The sequence below is a fragment of the Condylostylus longicornis genome, unplaced genomic scaffold (assembly GCF_029603195.1).
Source record: "Condylostylus longicornis isolate FDR11 unplaced genomic scaffold, ASM2960319v2 ptg000009l, whole genome shotgun sequence".
NCBI classification, from domain to species: Eukaryota; Metazoa; Arthropoda; class Insecta; order Diptera; family Dolichopodidae; genus Condylostylus; species Condylostylus longicornis.
Genome location: NW_026577978.1, coordinates 5,624,242 through 5,647,979, shown reverse-complemented (window position 1 = coordinate 5,647,979; position 23,738 = coordinate 5,624,242).

Genomic DNA, 23,738 nt, shown 5'->3' with positions numbered 1-23,738 from the left:
AATCTAATAATCCGTTTTGAGTTCCTTTTATTATTAGAAAAAAAAAATTTTTTGATTGCATTTCGTAAAAATCAATTGTTACAAAATTGCAATTGGAATTGAAAATAATTTTGTTATATTGAAGTACATAATATTTGCACTATGTGTTTATTGAAAAAATTTAAGGAACGACGTTAATGGCTACCAATTATTATAACTTACACGTGAGTGTACTTACACGTATGCGTCTAAACATATAGGCACATTAAATTTAGGAATCTTTTCTAAAAATAAATGTGTGTATTTCATATGCATATTCATACATATGAAGAGACCCACATACATACATCTCAACCTACATAATATACGTTCACGTTAATGGAATTACAACATTTTTTTCAGTAAACTCTTATCTATACTAATGTAAAAAATCATGTTTTGCAATTAAATTCATATGGGTTCGTAACAAAAATTTGAATATGAAAATTTTATTGTTATTTTAACCCATACACTAAAAGCTAATGAAGTTTCAGTTTGTTAATTGTGTCACTTTAAGTAAAATAAAGTCCATTAGAGAAAGATGCTTGAAATGATGTTACAGTAATATTCATATTTTATATTTTTACTTCTAAAAGGATTTGGAGTATAATGAATTCAATAAAAAGGATAAAGGTAATGAAATTTTCATAAATTTCACCTTTTTGTAATTTTCTACATCACGTATATAGCTACACATAACTTTTTGCATCTAGCTGGAGTGTACTTTACATATTCACCAGTCTCTCGATATAACAATCGTCGAGAGCAACTGTAATCATTACTAATTTTCTAGAGTTTTAATTTTTTTATCTCATATGCATTCAAAAATGTCAGATAAAACGTATTTGTTCAATTAAAAAACTCGAATATTATTGATTGTAAAAAGTTTAATTAAAAATTTAAAAATTAAAAATTAAAATTCAACAATTTAGATTCAACAATTCAACAATTCATAATTCAAAAATTCAAATTTTATAATTTAAGATGCAAAAAAAAAGAATTAATTTAATTTCAAACTTAAATTCAAAAATATTTTTTATTTTGCTTTCATTTTGTTTTTTTTTTCTATTATTATTTAAATTTTAAATTTTTTTTTTTTTTTTCATATTCAAATTCAAGTTCAAGTTTTCGAACTAAACCAATTTTCACATTTTTCTGTTTTGATTTTAATTTTTCATATATTTCATTCAATAGTGACCAGAAAGAGAAAAATGTGAAAATTTTCCATAATTTTTTTTGCACATGAATGAATATTTTGAAAACCTCTAAATTGTACATACACACACATACAACAAATGTAGTAAAATTTAATTAAAACTTTTTTATTTTCGCCATTGTTCATATAATAAAAAATTTTATTTAGAATATTTTCATAGTAGAATATTAAGATTTTTAAATGTTAGATTGTTTATTAGAGCATTAGAGAATTTAAGTTGAGGTAAAACGTATAGCTTTATACAACCGTGTATAGGAGGATAACCATTTAAGAGTTTAAAATACAGGAACAAGTTTTCAACACATTTAGTTTACAACATAATACTTTGCCATTAATGGAATTTTGTTAAATAACTCTATAATAATAATTACAGGCGTGGTATTGTTAACTTTTTTGAATTGATCACGAATTTGTTCGAATGTGTTTATAGTAAAATTTGTTCGAATGGGTTCTGGCTCTACAGGTTTACGGTATATAATGTGTTACGGTAATGTGTTAATTTAAATTTAGGGTTAATGATGGTCGTATGACCCGGAAGTCCAGCATTCTCGCAAACGTTTCAGAAGTCTACCAGGTAATCTTCGGCAGTTTGCAATCATATTTACCGCCATTCTTTCAATATATTCCTTCCATTCTTTACATCTTTTTCTCTCCCATTTGTTAATATCTTTGATTTTGCATAATCTTCTGATCTCCTCTTTCGTTATTCAAGCATATCTTGTGAAACCAGCGATAGCTTTTAGTGTATATCTACGGCCTGCATTTTATTTTGTGTTTTTCTTCTATTTTTCTGCTCTAGTTTCTATGCCGTAGGTTAGAACTGGCCTCACACAAGCTTTGTAGATTCTCATCTTACTACCGATTCGCATAAAATTATTTTTCTGAATAATGTCTTGGAAGTATCTTGATATCAAAGCAGCTTTAGCAGACTGTATTTAACTCTTTACTCAGATCGAATAGTAGAATGATATGACCTAATATTTCCTACAAGATTTGATAAGTCAGTCACTGTTTCCAATATAAAGTATTATAACATTATCTGGTTTCCACTAGATTTAAAAAAAAAATTTTAATTTAACAATATAGCAATAATCTCCAAGAAGTTTTACTAGATTATGCCATAATTTCAAGATTAAAACACATATGCCCGCTTAAAACTTTTTATTTACTCACTCAGCATGCATAACACTATAGTAACTACACTTAATTGAAATCAAAAAATCTAGTAATTGCAATATGGCAAGTTTTAAATGAATTCACCATTAAATAAATTTCCAATACGAAAATTTAAAATATATGTGAAAATTTTATTATAAATGAAATTTTTAATAAATTATAATTTTAAATATTTTACAAAGAGTAAACTCAACTATGTACCAACTAAAAAAATTATAAAGAAAACTTTATTAACACTCCAGTAAAAATTAAAAATAAGAATTGAAAATGCTGCAAAACAATTCACAATAAATTTGCATATTTGAATAACAAATAGAATTTTCATAAAAAAAAAAAATTTTTTTTTTTTCGAAATAAAAAAAGGAGTAAATTAATTTTAATTATTTTGAATTTTTTGAACAACTTCAACTCCTTAATATTTTAATTAATGCATATATGAAATACCACAGAAACTTTAGTATAGATCTGTATTAGGTTGGAAACTTTTGATTTTATTTAGAAAATATTTAATTTTTAACAAAATAATTTGAAATAAAACCGAATTTTAAGACCATTGAAAAGTACAAATTAGATTTATTTAAAAATTTTATTTTTTCAATTGTAGAAATCTGTTTAATATTTTTAAAATTATTTATTTTAAATTTTTAGAAACAGAACAACTTGTTAATTAAAAAAATAGTAACTGGAAACCTACAAATTTTCATTGGAAATATGAGTTGTTTTAAAAGTACACGTTACTAACATTACCTGCTGTACAATGTACCCTGAATTCATATCACATATTTATACCCGTACGAACGTATGTTCGAAGGGTATACTAAATTTGCCTTACCGTTTGTAACGCTAAGAAATAACGGTGTTAGATATAGACTCAAGTGTATGTTTTTGATCAGCATCAAATTCTGAGTTGATTTAGCTTTGTCTGTCCGTCCGTCCGTCCGTCCGTCCGTCCGAACGATAACTCAAAAACTAATTGAGCTAAGTTCACCAAATTTTCACAAATGATTTATTGTAGCAAGTGCTAGAACCCTATTTAAATTGAACATGATCGGGGTACCGGTTCGGGTAGCTGCCATACAACTTCAAAATTTATTTGACTATATTTCAGAAACTATTAAAGCTATGGTATTGAAATTTCACACAAACGAATATATTAGTAGGGCCAATCTGTCTGATAAAAGTCGTTGAAATTACTTGGCTCCTTCTGGTACCTGCCATACAACTTCAAAAGCTATTTGGCTATATCTCAGAAACTATAAAAGCTGTGATATTGAGATTTCACACAAGTGAATATATTAGTAGGGCCGATGTGCTTGATAAAATTCGCTAAAATTTCTTGGCTCTTTCTGGTAGCTGCCATACAACTTCAATAGTAGTTTGGCACAACCAGTATTTTGAAAAACACAGTACTGAAATTTTGCATAAATTAATATGGTAATACGGCAACTTAAAGTCATAGTCTGCCCCATAGTTAGTTATGGCACATTAGTTATTCGCACATAGGATAACAAATTCGTACGGGTATCACAGAGTTGACAAGGTCAACTCTACTTTTTTTCTCGTTTTAATTAATTTTGCCATTTGAAAACTATATTTAAAGAACTACAGAATTTTTTATACGAAATCATTCTAAGAATAGTTGCTAAGTATTGCATTTTTCTAGCCATTAATAATGATTTCTCTCATAAAATTTATTTTGTATAAGAATCTTGTGGTAATTGCAATATTAGGACTAAGTTCATTGACTAAAACCCTTGAATATTTCAATATAAAATCTAGACTAGATAGTTTGTTCTTAAAATTTAAAGTGATTTCAACGTGCAAAATTAATTTAAGAAGAAATCATAATATAAAAAAATTGTACAAAAGGATTCTCAAATGATTATTACTCAAAATCCTTAATATTATTAACTTTTAAATATAAATTTAATTGAATTATTGAAGTATACTAGATAATATTTAAAATTTTATTTAATTCTTATAATAATTTCATATAACAATTCGTTGAATATATTTTTATTAAATATTTTTTAGCATATTATACAAAAGCAATAATAAAATATTTATCCAAAATCACTTAAGAAATAATAATTAATATAACAGTTTCAATTAATTAAATTATATTTTGTGTTGTCATAATGTCCAGAGCCAATATTAATTGCTATGATACTTGCGAATCTACGAGTATAATAATAGTTATTCTTTGTAATTAAACAATAAATAATAATTATTTTAAGTGACGAAGATAAAGCAAGAATATAATAAGACAGTCGCGATAATATTAATTTTCTACTTGGAACATGCCATTTTATTAGATGCCCTATGATTTCGAAAATTCTACTGAAATTACAGTTATTATGTGGAATTATCTCTCATCATCTTACATTATATATCATCTTAGGTTATAGTTGCAAGAAAATTGTAGTATAGTTTTCTCATAATTATAACTTTTAAATTAATTAATTAGAATCTAGTTTAGATTAATAAATTGTTGTCTACTGTAGGTTATAAATTTTGTTTAAAAATTACCCAAATTTTTCTTGAAAAAACTGGGCTTTTTCAATTCAATATTTTCTAAAATTTTTTTTAAATTGCGAGAATAATGAAAATTTAATTTTTGTATTTTTGAAAAATCTCTTAAGATTTCATTAGTTCAGCTGCTTTAAAAATTTACTTGAACTAGTTTAATATAGTATAAAAAACTCTTTAAAATTTCCAACTGTTCTAAATAATTTTCGTGTAAATAATATTATATTACACATTTTATTACACATTATACTCTTATGAATTCAGTTTTATGGATTTTTCCTCTTTTATTTTCCATTTACATATTATTATATATTTTTTTTTTGTCTTAGTTTTTGAAAATTTCCGGGTTATAAAACTTACATATTATATTATAAATACATATATATGTATACGTACAGTACACTTGTTAATTCCTTTATGAATATTATTCCCAACGGGTGTTAAAACATTATTTTCTAAGATTCATTTATTATTATCGCTGTATAATATTGCTGTTGTTAAAATGTATTACACATTATTTTAAGTACATACATATATATACATACGACAAAAGAATGAAAAATTATGATAGTTCCGATGATGACGCGAAATTTAAGTAATTTAAATTATGAGGAAATATTATTGTAAATATAATGGATAAGGTATTGGTAGATGATTATAAGAACGAACCGAATTATTATTTTTTTTCGCTCAGTATTGGTAAGAAGGAAATATCAATTAAATAACACAATTACAAAGGTAAATTAAGTATTGGTCAGAGGTATTTGAAAGTTGAGTTGCTCAAAAAATATTGTGGAGCCATTTAGATTGTAAATTTGTAAAATCCGAGTAACAGTGCACCACGACCACGGATAACGATCTATTGTGCGCAAACTCCCTCAGTATGTGGCATGCCCTACAACACAAGTTTGATACCCACCCCCCTAGTGAACTAAAACACCTTGTGATGCTCAGAAGACCACAACAACGCCGCCATGAGAGCAAAACCAATATAGTGACACATCAATAAGGTTGTGAAATAATATAAATATTAGGCTGTTTAAATAAAGTATATTGTTGAGAACAAACGCGTTCCTCAACATTGTCAAGGCAGTCTGAAATATTTATATTACCACAGCCAATATAGAATTTAAAATAATCGTAGGAAATTCTCCATTAAATACAAAAATAGAATATTCCATCTCCGAAAATATAAAATTGCGTGAGATTCAAGCAGTAAAGTTACTCGTTATTTATAAGGACAAATTTAACTAACAAAACTAACAAAATTTTTAGAATACAAAATAACATTTTCTTATATAATTTCGCCATACGTCTTTATAAACATTTTTTCAGGCCCTGACTTTAATAATATTATATTTTTGTATATTTTTATGCGATATTCAAGAAATGTAGAAATTTATGAATATTTTTAGGTATATACTTATACAAAAAGTTTTAATATAATGTAAATATGTACATGTATAGTAGCTATTATAATTTATAACTTTTATTCATATTTCAATACAAATACGCTATATAAATGTATGTATACCCATGGTATACGTTTAGTATATTGTACATAATTTCGAAGCGTTACATTACTTATTTCTTGTTGAAAAAACTTTTCTTACACCATAACAATAATAAAAGTGAGAATTATAATAATAATAAGGATGATAACTATTTAAGGATATCCCTTAATTTAAATATAGCTCTCTCTTATTCATTAGATTTCAACTTAAATATAATATTATATTTTTCTTATGTTTATTAATTCTGATGAGTTTTATTTTCTTTTTATATATCCCATAGCTACATATTATACACACATAGTGAGTGTATGAATATTATAATAATAATAATAGTAGAAGAGTATAGCAACAATATTTTGTTCTAATTTTAAATATAATAATAATAAGGAATACCGTACATAATAATTATAATAATATAGGCGTGATTTCATGAAATAAAAATACAGAGTTATCATACTATTAAAATGAAGGATAACTTTGATTTTATTGCATACATTAGTAAGCATAATGTTCCTATTCTTGAAAGCTTTTCAATGTACAGAGTATTTCATTTATAAGGATTTACCTTATTACAAATTGGGTATAATATGAAAATTAGGAAAATTTTTATTATGTAATTTTTTCGGAATATATTTTCCAACAAAACAACGCTTCATATTAATTCATAATTACAGACATAATTATGAAATCGAATTTCAAAATTATATAACTGAACATATGTATAAAATATGGAAATATTTTGGTATAAGAGTTTGTACAGATCGAAACTAACTCCATCAAATTTTACAAGTTCAGACAAATTTAAAATGCCCTTCCATGGTATTTATATGTTTTACCTTTTGTAAGAAAACATAGCTGCAATTATTCAGAAAAATTTTACGAAAATCGTAGTTGAAAATTTTTGTTAAATGGCCATAACTCCCATTCTTCTTAACCGATTTCAAAAAATTTATATACAATGTTATACAAGATGAAAAGTAGTTTTTTAAAATAGTGTGCCATTTTGGAAATTGCATTAAAAATCATTGAAGAAATAAGTCAAAAACATAAGAAAATGACAAATTTTTAATTAAATGACGAATTACTAAAAAGTTTACCCTATATTTAATATTTTTTTTGCATAATTTCAAAGATTTTGAGTTGGTCTTCAAATTACCTGTTAATAATTTTTTCTCCCCGTTACCCGGTTTCCAGATAATTCAATTGTAAACTGAAGTACGCGTATAAACAAAACCATGCTGTTTTTAATCATTTTCAAGTTGAGGGTATGTATACTCTGTAATTGATATTTTATCCAAAGTATACTGAAATTATTATATCTAAAATATTCTTCTTTGTAGTGGTTATTTTTACACATTAACACAATATATTAGTACCATTCGATACATTTACAATTACTTGTAATTTTATAGAACATAAACTATATTTGAAATAAAATTATCTTTAGTGTTATTTTATTATCGTTATATTATAAATTAATTGATTAAAATGCAATTAAAACCAAACAGTTTCATAATAATGTTAAAGTAAAGTAACAGAATTTATATATAGTAATACATACATACATGTAAATGATAATGTATAGTTATGTTACAATATTATTGGTGTTATACAAAGTAATACGAAAATTAATATTTTTTCAGATAACTATAAATGTTATAAATATTTACTGCTTCTTATTCTATTATATAGATTTCTGCTGAAATTCTATTAAATTTTATTAGTTTACATAAAAATATTTTATAAAATTATTATTAATTAATATTATAAATTTATTAATTTTATGAATATTTATTTTAATTGAACATTGTATATATTTTGAATCAGCATTCTTATAGAATCTTTCTATAAAAGTATTTTGAAACTCGTTATTGTTATAATGAAAACTTATAATAAAGAAAATAAAATTGTAAAGAAATGAAATAGTTTTAAGAATCAAATATAGAAAATAACATTAACAGTTATAGTCATTATTAATCAAAATTACAGCCATAGGTACAGAAAATAATATTACCTGAGAAACAGGAAAAAATGTGTGATGGGGTCGAATTATCAAAGATTTGTAACAAGGATTTAAATAGACTCCTCAAAAAAACCGGATTAGTTAGATAGACCACTTGTAATCGTATGCTTAATGTCAATTTAATGATCAAGTGGTAGCAAAACGACACATTTGTACTAATTGGGATGCGATGGAAGGCATGCGTGCAGCAAGCATGCATCTGCCATATCAACCAACAAACCAACCCACGGAAAAAAATTACTAAATAAAATAATTTATACTATAACTCCGTCTTTATACTTTTCCTACTCCCGTAGCTCACGTATATCACCCATATAATAACACACTATAACATTCCTGATTTTGTATCATTCTTGATTTATATTTCTGATATTGCTTTCTCATTTGGTGGCACTATGCTCTCACAATTTATGTTCCAAATCGAAATTCATGTTTGAATATTTCTTGTCTATTTCTTTATATGATTCCAGACCAAATTACTTTCGATTCTTTGATTTAACCTAAAGTTCTTTATTGCATATTGTCCTAAAGCAATATTATTGATATAAATACATTACAGTATTTGGATATTGTTGTTCATTACAAGAAATACGTTCTTAGACGTCATCTCATAAAGCAACAAGAACTAGAAAAATTCATTAAATATTATAATTTTTGATCCTTGTATTTTGTGCGGCGTCAATTTTCATTCTTGTGAAAGATTTTATTCTATTATGGCACCCAATGTACATTTTAAACCTCCCTCCTTCTCTCACTACACTCCTTTGAAAATTTGATCACCATGAATTCTAAATTCAAAATCAATTTAGGTCATCCTATTCATCCTATTGAAATTTAAAAATTTATTTTATACAAAATTATTATAAAATTGAAATAAAAATGAAATAAAAAAAAAAATTTATTTATATTCTAATAACCTTATTCACCTTTTACAAAATTTGTCAAATAAAAAATCATTCATATTGTATAAAACATTTTCCAGCGTAATTTTCAGCAATTATTAACACATTTTACATAACTGAACACGACATAAACTTTGTATCCTATGCATATATAGAAAATAAACGGAGCGAAAATATAAACCTAGAAAATTGAACGAAACCAAAAATTTATGTTCTAGCTATAGAGAACATCAATAATTTTTATATCAACAAATCAAATAATTTACATTTTATTTTATTTTTTTGTCCATTGATCACATCTAGTATGTATTCTAGATATACAAAAATCAATATCCGAAAAAATTTAACAAAAAAAAATATGTTTTTGCTCTTTTCGTTTTTAAAAATATTGGCAAACCGCCCGCATATTTTATAATACTCTCTACAATTTTTCGCTAATAATTTTTTTTTTCTCCATTAATTTTTTCTTGTAAAAATCAATGAAAATTTTTTCACACTCTTTTGTTTAATATGCAAACAAGCGAAAGTACCTCTGCGGGTCATCATCATCATCGCCATCAATTTTATATTTATTTGTAATAGTCCTGGCTCAATAAATAAAATCAGAAATGAAAATACAAACACATACAAATGTACAATTATAAATATAAAATGTAGAATAAATTGAAAAATTTGTCACATTTTTTTTGTAGAATATTTTTTTTTTGAAATTTAATTTTCATAAGTGTCCGAGTGTGCTTGTCACTGTACAAAGTTTTGATTTTAAAATGAAAAAATTGAATTTGAAAATGTAAAATTGATTTTTAATTTTGTAAAACATTATATTTAGCCGGCAATATGCGTAATTTTATAATTTTGATTTTAAATAATTCAATCTCAATTTTTAGTAAATATTATTTATACTTATAAGTATTAGATTTTATTCAATAACATTAGAGTACGGAACGTATTTTGCTAAGATTTTAATCTGAGATTTTAAGAAATGGAAAATCTGTTAATACCATCAATGTAGTTCATATTCAACAGCAATATTTTCCTCTATAGAATAGCAATTTCTGTTTAAATCTTTAAAATCAAATATTATTACGAAAATATTCTAAGCACCAAAAACTTAATAGGGATCCGAAACCCGTTTCCACGAAGCAATTACAAATTCACCTGATTTAAATTTTTTATACCATTTATGTTCCATTTTTTGGTATATATTTGGTTATAAAAAATATTTTAAAATTAGTAATGTTAATACAGTGTCCCTAAAAGTATGCAATATATACCAACTATATGGCTATTTCTAGATGAGCAATAATAATATAGTTACTGTTATTAAAGCATCGTAAAATTAAAATTTTTCTCAAATATATGAACTTGCATCACAATATTATAATCCGAATGGTACTGAAAAAATTTACAATTGTATACAAATAGGTAATATTTGTTATTATTTCAGTTAAGTGAGAGAAAATGTATTAGTTCCTTAAAAACAGTATATTATTCTCGTTGTTAAAAAACCACAAACCCTAGCAAATAACATTTATAAAAATGAATTTATTACTATTTGATGAGCGATCAAATTTACGCTTCATTAAATATTCACTTATTATACCCGGACATATAACAATTGAATAGTTTCCACAATAAATACTTATTTAATATGTTATAAAAATTTTAGAATTTCATTTGTAATAGAAGAAATTTAAGTAGATAATATCAATATTACAAAAATTAATTTTATTCAGCAGTTTATCAATAAAGAAATAGATTTTCGTTTCTCAGACCATATTGCATATGAAAATATAGATATTGTTTCTAAACCAAATTTCTCACATGGTGTTTTCAACATGAAAGCACTTTTTCTGTAGGATCAGTACTAAAAAATTAATTTATCAAAATGTTTAGTCGTTTACAGTTTTACGCACTACTGCATATCAAATTCGGCACAATAAATTTTCGTTCAAGTTTATATTTGAAGTAATTTTTGACATATTTTGCAAGAATTACGGTGTATTCGTCAAAAATCAATTCAAATATTGTAATTATGGGTATGATAACCAAGAACGTAATTTGGAAAAGGAATCAAATCAAATATTTGAAATGTTGTCCTACTCTTATTGGAATATGTCTATTATGAGCGAAATCTGTATAACTATAAGAAAATCACTATAATTATGCCGAATTACTACATTATGTAACTCAGATACATGGTATATTTTTGTCTATGTAGTTTTTCCTGAAAATTGTATTTATATTGAAAAATTTTGTGTAATCATAATGATCCAGCAACCTTGGCTCTTTTTTTAGAATCAAAATATGTAAGACAATCCCGTGTATCATTTACCGTCCTATAGTTGTTTGGAATAAATTAAAAATATTTCTTTCTTTTCATGTTTTTTTTTTAATAAATAATTGTTTTTTATTCTCTCACTCTCTCGCCGAAGTGCTATTAGCTCAATCACGGGCAATAAATTATTCTGAATATTGATGATTTTCGATCAACTATGATGCAAAAATTTTGTTGAATAGAAAATTGATTTAAAAACGTTCTGAGTATTTATTTGAATAATATGTAAGATATATATATATATTTATATATATATATATACAAATTATGTATATACATATTTTATTTTTGCTTTGAATTGGTGTTTTCTATTGTACAAAAAAATATAAAAACAAATTGAAAGTACAGATGAAATAGCGGAAATAACACTGAAAACACTATGCAATGGATAAAAAAAAAAAAACAATAAAATACATATAACAGAAAAAAAAATTTACGATATTTTAACAAAATGGAAATTGAAAATAATTCAACAAATAAACACAAGCGACTATACTTTTTAAAAATTAAAATACAAATTGCATATTTATGTGAGCTATACTGCTGCTTTTTTATTACACTTGTTTTTTTTTTAGCTATCTCTTCTATATGCAAAAGAATTTTTTTTTTTTTCTTTTTCAAATTATAGGTTAATTTATAGGAAATAGAGAAAATTGAAATAAATTAATATCACTTTTGAAATGTGAGGGTCTTTAAGTACTTTGAACTAATGAAAAAAGCAAAAATGTGAAAAACTCCACAAATAAAATATTATAGAAGAGCCTCAATTAATGTTGATTTTAATGTATGGCACACTTTACGCAATTATGTAGGTCTTGATGATTTATAATATATGTATGTTCATATAATATAGAATAGAGTTTTCTATTTGTTTCAATTATATTAAAGAACATGATAAAAAAGGATTTTAAATAAATTGCTCATATCAAAAATTAGCGAATTTATTTCAACTAGATGCTTTAAAATTTTAGTAGGAAGAGTACATCAGGTCAGTTGTTTAATAAATTTAGGAATATTATAAAAAAGTAGGGTTTTTAAGACTGGATGCTTTTAGTAAAATTAAAATATTAAAAGATATCCTTTCCGTCCCCATTCGTTTTTTAATTTTCATCATTATTAACAATAATTAAGGTAAACAAATGGCGAAAATATGCCTTTTTAATAATTATGACTATACTTGTGTTAGACGATCTCAAGGTCCATATTGAATTGCCTCATCGATATAATTGATTTCTCTTCCGAACCGTTACCAACAACGTTGATATTCTTAATAGTAGCACATTTCTTCAACGCATTGGAATATTTGCTTTTAATACTAATAAAATTCTGTTCATATTCTGATAATGATTTCAAATTTTCTTCTGAATGTGAATATATGTAGTTGGAATTTCGGATGTTCGTACATTTTTCATTCTAATTCTGATTCCCAGAATATGATGTCGTTATAGGTGCTTTATGCACAAATTTCGTGTTAAAATGTTGATGCCTGAAATAATATACATAAATGAACTCAAAATCTTTTGTAATTTCAATCACCTTCCTTTCCTAATGCATTACTCCCCTTCCTTCCCACTTTCTTTCATATTTCATTTCTCATATTTTACGTAAAACAAAAAAATTTCAATAAAATCTTATTTTCCTTAATTTTTTGAATATTTCAACGCACATTTCGTTATTCTTAACCATTATATACATGGGTACACCTTTACATTATTATGTCGTGGCTATCGCCTACTTATATGTGTTCATAAATGCGTTCTTCTTTTCAAGTATAGATACTATTATGTTTTATATAACATTATATTTATTTGCTAAGAAAATAAAACACGAGAACAACACAGTTTATTTTTAGCGATAGCAAATAAATTCAAAAGGTAAGTTCTAAACTCCTACAGTATTCTAAAAAAAAAATTTATATAAAAATGAAATTTTTTGTCATTAATATCCTTTGTAAAAGGTTGTTTCTGTAGGTTTGTAGGTTTTGGGTATATACATGTAGGCATATATTGAGCACATAAAATTTTTTTTATAACAAAAGCAGCACTATATATTCAATCATACGTTATTGTATTATAGTGTAGTGGAAAAAGTAGTTATCTGCATGGTAATGGTAGCAAAATTTAGAAATATAATTTACTGTGGATCGCCTCAAAGTGATAGGGATCCGCTGAATAATTTTTTTATGTGCGAAAATAGTTTTTTTTTTATATAAATATTCTACGAGAATGGTTAGACAATTTTCTTTTATATCTGATAAAAGAAAAGTGTTAAAATACGTTTTCATGTAAAGATATCCAGTGAATAACACACATATACTCAAATAAAGGAAGTATTAAAGGAAGGCATTGGTGGAGTCCGATAAAAATCATTACCTTTGAATTTAAAAGGATTACCAAAGGAATGAGAAATGAAAAAAAGAAAAGAATTTAATCAATTTTTGAATTTAAATAAAATTAATTTACTTGGTATTTTGGGGTATACTTACGTCACACTTTTATTTTCGGTTTATTCACAATTAAGTCAAATTTATGAAGGAATAGAAGCTTATACCTACAGATATTTCCGATTTTATTGCAGCATCATTTTATGTTGAAAATCAGAAATAATACTTAAAATATAAAATTGCGTTATACGGGGAAAATGATTAACTGAAAGTATAACAATTTTATGTAATTTTACAACAGATTTACAGTTTCTGAATGTTTAATGGTGGTTCCTTTTTTTAGTAATTCACTTGTAGTGCGATCAAACCATGTCAAAATCATGCGAGTGTTATGTCAAAATCAAAGCGGATTGTTACCCTGAGCAATAACATTTATAAACATCTTCATCTTGCTAGCGACTCGTTTAAGTGATTACATACTCCATACCAAAGATTTTATACATAATTGGTATAGAAACTGTACAAATAATAATTCTGAAAACCTTTTTGTTTAGGAAAATTTCCACTATGGCATTAGCTATATGCATACTTTGGCAAAGGATAATTGAAAAACTAAGAGAAGAATTCAAAATAAGCTCTGTACTAAAGCCATAATTTTAATTAACAGAAATTTTTTAAAGAATGGTAACCTTTCACTCACATTATGTACGTTTTCTTAAATGTGTAAATTTTATTTTTATTTCACATATTTTTACTATTATAATAATATTGTTTAAATGTATGTATCTATAAAAATACTTGTTTCAGATATGCTATAAAATGGAAGACAAAAATAAAATTTATTAGGTTTTTTGGTATTATGTATAAGATTCTTGTCTTTTTATAATTTTCTTGCTTTTATGTTGTAGCTACATAATATACAAAGAGAAAAACGATTATAAGGTAATCAATTTTGGTTATACTTTTCGTACATTATTTACTTACAAAATAATTTATATGCATATATGTATATATCGAATCGGTATATAAAGAATATTTTCTGATACATTAAATATTATATTTTGAAATTATAATGTATAAAATCGCACATATCGACTCGTATACTCTTTACCACTTTCCTCAAAAAAAAAATGGGAGAAAAAGTGCTTATGAGTTTCAGTCCGACCATCCGTGTATCTGTTTACAAAACCTCTATACACCCTTTACGATAGAGAAGATTTACCTCTTCTTACCTATCTCCCTTCCCACCTTTAAAATTTTACAGACCCCCAAAGACTTTTCAAAAAAAGCTCAACTATTCCATTTTTAGGCTGTTTATTGTATCGAAACCCTAAACATTTTTTTAAATTCTACAAATGCAGAATGGTAGAGACATACTTCATTTACCTTTGGGCAGTGTAGTTAAACATTAAAATCCCAAAATGGCGGTAAAAATTTACCGTTAACTAAAGTAGGCACTTTTTTTTTCAAATTTTTAATGTTGTTTTCTAGACAGCAAATTGTAGAAGTCCGAAATTTAAGCAAATTTTTAGAAAATAATAAATAGTTTTATTTTGTTAGACGAACATTAATTTTTACACGCCTCTCCCAATTTTTTTGTTATCCTAAAAGTATGCAATTTTTGAAATTATTGAAATACTTTAAATAACAAATTATTTTTAAGAGCAATGCTTTTACTTGTTTAGGAGAAAAGTACTACTTCACAAACCATTTTTTTGAAACATCTGTATTCCTATATATTAATTCTCTCCCTATAAAAATTCTTAAATAAATTTAATGTTCAAAAAAATATCTAAATTTAAAGAGAGCACGAATGTGGAATATCCGGTTTTTTGGCTCATCATTATTATTCTTAAATTTTTTTTTCATCGACAGAAATCGTTAAGAAAACAACCTTAACAGAACTGGGACAATGAATACAAATTTTAAATAAAGGCTATAATTGTAATTGTGTGCGTATGTATAGAGAAGATTTTGAAGGGTAGATATTGTAAAAGGTAGAATGAATGAGAAGAAAATTGTTTCTTTATGATGTAATCTGTTTGGGTTTACAATGTATACAAAAACACATACATATATATTATGTATGTACATAATATGTGATTTAAGTTTTCTATATGTACACAGAATAAATTCACAATTTTTATTGCTATATTTTTTTTTTATTATTCTCTTTTTAAGTAATATCTAAATTCATAATGGCGATATAAAGTGCTTTTAAAACGATTAAGGTGAGTATTTTATTGACAATTTGAAAATGTTTTATAAATAAAAATCTCTAAGGGAACTTATCATTTATATTATCTACATATACATATAGTTAGAATGTTTACGTACATATGAAAGAATACATTATTGTGTTGTGTAAATCTCCTCCCATTTAGAAGATTTATCATCTGTTATATTTACATTAGGTATTGAAGTTCTATGTATACATATAGGAATTGAATTTATAGTATATGGAGAATATATTAGAGAGAATAGAAGTGATATAAGATTATATAAAATAAAATTTAATAGAATATTATAATTGTTCAATTAAGATTAAATATTGTTATACAATATTTAATTTATTATTTAATTTCATTAATGCGTATGAAATAGAATTGAAATATTAAAATAGTTACTATAAAAGAAGGGGGCAGATGTATAAACTGCACCTATATTAATATCTTCAAAGATCTCTAATTTATTTTAAATCGAAACTACTATTATAGATAGAATCAATGTAAAACCGTTCACAATATTTTCACAAAAGTTTGGAGTAAAAATTAGGAACAATATTACAATTAATTAACTGGTAAAATACAAGTTTTTGTTAAATAGAGTTCATCACCCGTGTGACATACGATCTCGATTATCAAACATGTTTTCAAAACAAAATATTGGAGAATTTTATAAAAACATTTTATTAAATTATAGTTATAGCCGTATAATTATATAATTATAATACACAGCTCTTGCTATTTTATGAAACCTAAGCAATATCCGAGTGATTTCGAAATAATTTGTGTTGAAAAATTTATTTGAAACCTAGGGTTTGTATGAACATAGTGCATTTAAAAACCAATTTCTTGTGTAACATTTTTCTCAATTTGAACTGAAGATTGTTTTGCCTCCGAATACAATAAAAGATATATTGGAAGTTAGTTATTTTAATGCAGTTTTAGGGGCTTATTCCATATTTAGTTGGAGGACGCAATAGACCATTATATACTGGTCTCTTAACATACAATTTATTCTTCTGTATATAAAAAAAATTCCAAAATTCTTTAACCGAAAATAATCATAAACATAATTAAAGTGCACATAATTTACAAACATAAATAAGTACGAGTACAACCAAAATTTATTACAAATCAAATTGCCATTGAATATTGCTTCAACTCTAAATAAATAAAATGGTTGAAAAATTTTATAAATATATTTCGCTTCGCTTCAAATTTTCTTCTATGCTTCTATGAAAGTAACTTTTAATTTTCTATGAATACTCTTATTAATTAAGTAATTAGATTTCAATTTAAAAGGAGCTGAACGTGATCCTTTTTAACATTAAAAATTTGTTATACATATAGTATAGCTGAACTTTTTTCTCAAGAATTTTTGTTTTTATTTTAGTTAAAATAATAATAATCTTTCAGTATCAGATGATATTGTAGTATTACCCTGGAAAAAATGTACTTAAATCTTAAGTACATAAAATGTTTTTGGTTGCTCTTAAATTAAGTTCTTTTACTTTTACTAAGAAATTGATGGTAGATATAAGTTTTTGGTATTTAGCTATATAATTCGTTACAATAACAAATAAAAGTTCAATAACCTGCATTGTATGGTTATTGAACTAATGCAATTATTTTTGCAATAGCCCACATTGTTATTATGGTTATTTAAATTTTATTTTGAAACACAAATTGTATAGAAAATTTATTTAGTATGCGAAAAATTATGAGAAAAGTGAAAGTTTTGCATAAAAAAATTTAATTAGCAGATTGATTGAGAAATTGAATTAGCAATTGAATTAGAAGTCTTCAATTTTTTCATGCAAATTTAAAATTATTGAGCCCAGGTTTTGAACACAATAATTATTGTCAAGATTATTAGAGTATTAAATTAACAGTGTATTATAAATGAACACTTATACTACGTGAACAGATGAGGGTTTTCACATAAACGAGATAGTGGGTGTCATAAATAAATAAACTCTGTACTATTGATGAATGCTTGCCATGAATGCGAACTCGTCTCATAAATGAGATATGTTCTATAACTGAGCGGGAACTATAAGAGTACCTTAAATGAGCACGTATAGGTGACGAGTACGTAGCATTTTACTGCCGTGTGCTACTCAGAATATAATTAGATTAGGTTAGGTTATGTCAACGCGGTTACTGTAAAGCTATTAGTCAGACTCGTTGTGATACTGCCAGAATATAATCAAGCCAAAGCTTAATAACTTCTCCCTCCATTTAGTTTTCAATAACAAATTTTATAAAGTTATGTGTGAATATTATACACGCTGGCTTAGTCTGCATATTATAAAATTAAAATGCATTAAAAATGTTTTTTAAATTCCAAAATTCTTTCTGAAATCACCTTTAAAAGAAAAACAATTTTTTTTTTTTGTCGACTGGTGTTTTTCTTTGAATTTCATTCAAGGTGTAATTTTTTTTTTATATTAATTCTATATTATATCTTCCCTTTTAATTTTATTAATAATAAGCAAATAAAAATGAAAACAAGGAATTTAAAAAAAAAAAGAAATAAAAATATAACAGTAAAGGTATTTTTTCCACTATTCTTTTATTTTCGAAAACATTAAAATACAAACCGGAAAATGAAATTGAATACAAAAGTAATTTAAAAAAAAAAAATCTAATAAAATTCCCGTGAACAGAAAAAAAAAGGTGAAAAGAAAAGAGAAAAGGACAGAAAGAAGGGAAGAAAACAAAATGAAAAGAACAATGTCAGTTCCCTTAGAAGTTCCTTCCTTTTTATGTATCCTTTTTCCTTTACTTATTTTCTTTATGCTTTATTTGAAAATCATTTCTTTATTTTCATTTCATTTCGTACGAGAAATTGCAATTTTCAAAAAAAATATAGTTTTCTCCTTTTACTCTTACTACTACTATTTTTTTTTTTTTAATTTTAATTATACACCATTAAAATATTACATTATCCTTTTCATGTTTATAATAATGTATTGCAAGCAAATAATAACATTATAGTCCTTGACATTTTATTAACATTTTTGTAAGCATACGTAGTACTCGTTTTCAGAGTCTTAATAATAATAAAGTGTCTGGTTATTTTCCTGACAGTAAATTACAGAAACTACTTTTTGGTTATTTTTGTTTTATTATTATTGTTAGTTTTTTATGCAAGAGAGTGAGAGCGGAAAAAAGAAATAGTATAATTTCTTTTGTTACCTTTTTATTTACCGACGACCATGTTTATTTTAATTTTTTGTTTATTTCGTTTTTCTGTTATATATTTTTGAAAAAGTTGTTAAATAGCTATTCGTTATATGAATTCATACGGAAGTCTATTTTGTAATATAGAGAGAATGTGTTTATATACAATATTCTTCATATATGATTTTGTTATTATAGACTGGAATGCATTATGAAGACAAGGAAAAAATTAAAGCTTATTTTTTAATGTTGGAGAATTTATACGTTAAGTTCAGATTTAAAGAAAATTTCCTTCTCAATTTCTCAAAAATTAATTATTAATTATTTTCGCACAAGAACAAAATAATGAGAGGAGATATAAGATCAAAAACTAAACACACACTTGCACTATTTATTAATTTCACTTATTCATTTGAGAAGTAGGAATTAACAAGGAATATAATAGAGAGTCAATTTGTTAACAGATATTTTTTCTTTATACAGGCTATTTTTTAATGAGCTGGCAAATAATTTGATGGAAGGTTCTGGCAAATAAAATTTCGCATGAAATTGAAAATAATTTCATAGATTCTGTGAAATAATTCAGGGATTCCGAAATTACAATCGTTTATTATATGAAGAAAAAATTTGGCACCTATTTTTTGTTAGCACCTTTTCCTTACACAAATATTTAGTGAAAATTGATCAAAGAATCATCTGTGATATTATTTTTGCCTTCTTATGTGATACACCCTGTATGATGAGGTTATAAAGCTTATCTAAAAGGAGAGCTTGTTTTTCAAGAATATTTTTGACAGAAAACTGGTCTAATGAACGAACACTTATAGACTTTCACATTAAGGCAAATCTGTACTCTTACATTCTTGAGAATATTCACATTCTAAGTCACAATGGGTGTGACATCATTACAGATACGTAGAACTTGAATATTTACAAGGAACTTATTATAAGCATAATATAAGAGTAATATTATAATAGGTGAAACTAACATCAGAATAGAGTTTCGGTTCATTCAATTGTTGAGGTGATTTTTACTTTAAAAATTTTAAGAAATTAAGTTTTGTCTTAATTAATATTAGCTGCGTTAGCAATTTGATATGGATCAAACCCTATATTAAATACTTAAAATCTGAATAAATTCAAAAATTAATTCTATTAAATTTGAACTTTTTAATAAAATAATTTATTAAAATCATTTTCTTTAATAACAAATTTTTTCTCTTTAGAAATCAATAAAATTGTATCCTTTAATAACAAAAGGATCAGAGTAGTTTTACGAGTATTGAAAATTTTTTTGTTAAATAATTTAAACTTAAGTGCTTTTATCATACAAAATGCTTTTTATTTTTTGATATTATTAATCTATATTCAAAAATTTACTATTTTTTAATAAAATAATATTACTATTATTTTTTTAATTAATTTATTTTCTTATAACTAGAACTTAAATTGTATGTGATATTATAATAGAACTTTTCACGTTTATCGTTTGTTATTATTTTAGTTTTATAATATAAGAGTTATAATTCATAAACTATTCTATAAAAGTTCTATTCGAGAAGTTAAAAACAAAAACTTTGGACAAAATTAAGTTACCGATTGTATGTACATTATAATATAGAGAACGAACAAAATTTAAATATTTTGTTTGTATAAGGCACACCATAACTTTTATATCTATTTGAATTTCTTAATATTTAAAGAAAAATCTTCTTATACAAATTTAATAGCTATATAAGTGCACAGTATTTAACTACTATATACGTCATACATAATATTATTTTGTATACAAATATACAGTGATGAGTAAAAATTTTGGTATATTTTAAAGCAAAACAAAAACAAAAATTTATTGTTAAAAAAAAGTAAGTGCAGAAAAAACTACTCTACTTCTTGGTTAATGAAATAAAAACCCTGTCATCAGAAACTAAAAAGAATTTCATAAAAGCATTATAAATAACACTTGGTCCTGTTGCAATTTCAAAATATTTCAAAATAATCGATGGTTCTCAGAAAGTACCTTCAATGATTGCCATTAATAAAATTGTAACAACACCATTTATAATTAAGAATTTCAATTTGCTAGACTTTGATGAACTAATCAATAATTGCCTTAAAAATTAAAAGTATTATCATAGATGGAAGGCTTGTAATTATTTTATTACAGCAGATGACTTTTATTATTTATTTTATTATGGATAAACAGCGTTAAATTATTATAGTTTCCATTTATTTGAATTAGGTTTTTAAGACATGAATTTCAATACCAAACAGTGTTGTATTTCATTTCCAAATTATTCTGGGGAATTTAAATAATTCATTAAAAATTATGGCTTAGTGAAAACTAATATTAAAACACATTTTCATGCTTAGTTTTGGATCTTTTCAATTAATTTAACGCTAATATTTTCGTTTAACAGTGTTGAATTATTGATTTATCAATCTTGTTAAATACAGTCCCTTTTACTGTCACCTTCAAAGTGATCAACTTTTGGCAAAGACTGTATGTAGTATCAAAAATAACATTACTATGCTCTCTATAAACTTTAATATAACACTTTTGTATAAGTACAGGTGAAGAAACAGAAAAATATAAAAATTATAACAAAACACAGTAAAAAAAAACGCTCACCTTTTCTTTTAAAATATTCTGTGTGCAAAATATACTTATATACTACGTATATGAAAAGAACATTTTGGTTCCTTAGACATACATTACTTTACTATAATATGTATATACATACATGTACGTAATTTGGTTTATAAAGTCTTAAAAATTTTTAAGTCCTTTATCGGAAAATGAAAGACTTAAAAATTCATAAATCTTTTCTTTTTTTTTTGCTGTTTTTTTTTTTCATTATTTTTGTTTGTTGCCTTTGTTTCTTCTTTTTTTTTTTTAATTTCCATTGTTTTCTTCTTAAAACTATTTAAGTATTAAATTTCCATGACTTTCCATTTGAGTTAAAATAAATATAATAAAAACAATGTAATGTTTATATATGGTGTAGTAGAAAACGGGAGCAGTGACGTCCACTAAAGGATTTTAAGGAAAGGTGGGTTAAATAAACGCAAAATTATTGTACTGTAAGGTTAAATTATAAAAATTATTGTAGTTTTACTGTCTTAAACAAAATACCCTGCAATTGAATATTAAGGGGCTTATTTTATGGATCTTAAGAAACAAATCATAAATGTTAGTAGTGATGCTGGTCCTAAATCTACAATGGTAATGATAAAAAAAATTTCGTAAAATATTAGAAACCACTGGGCACAAAAACCAATTTATAGAAATGGTTTGCGTCCATGATAAATTTTTTTCGCGTTTTCGAGTTAAATATAATTATTATTATAAGAGACAAAAGGTCGAAAGCGGATTTTTGAAAATTTAATAATATTTTGCTCAATAAGAAAAAATTTTTAAAATATTCAAATGTAGGCAAATGTGAATCGATGTCATGGGGAATTTCACTTAGAATTAAGCTCACTTCTTAATTTACTTATGTTTAACTGTATTTATAGATTGCGTAATATTCTAATTGTTACAAAATTTTATCATGTACCAGTTATGCCATTACGTTCCTTTTATCTCCTTCCATTTTCTAAATATATAAGACGTTCATGTTCATTTTTCTATTATATGCAAGGATTTATATATATTTTTTACATGAATGTCTCGAACAGACCTTCTTAGATTTCAGTAATATCCTTAATATTTTTGTTATTCTTCATTTTTAAGTTCTCTATTTTTTTTTCTGTTGCTTTTCTTCTATTTTATTTTATTATTATTTTCCAGAAAATAAACAAAAAGGGGGGATCTCAAAGTAGTACGTAAGTAATGTACAAAACAATAGCATGAACAACAAGAGGAACAGCAACAAAAATAACTACAGTGTAGCAACAAGGACAAGTAAACTTAAATGTTACTTTATTGTTACTTTCTTCAGGTCAGAATGAGAAAAAAATTTTGTTTGTTCTTTTTTATTTTGTTTTTCTTTTCTAAAGGAAACTTTGTTTTTAGTTTTTCATTTTAATAAATCTTTATTTTTTTTTTTTTTGTTGTTTAAATGAAAAGGATGGTATTTGTATTTTTTTTTTTTTCGAGGAAAAACTTTATTTTTTTAAGATGTTCATAAATAATAAAGATTATATAAAGTTGTTTACATAAACGCGTTTATAGGTCATATAGAAGAGCAAAAAGATTTGATGATGAAAGTGAAAAATGTTTATA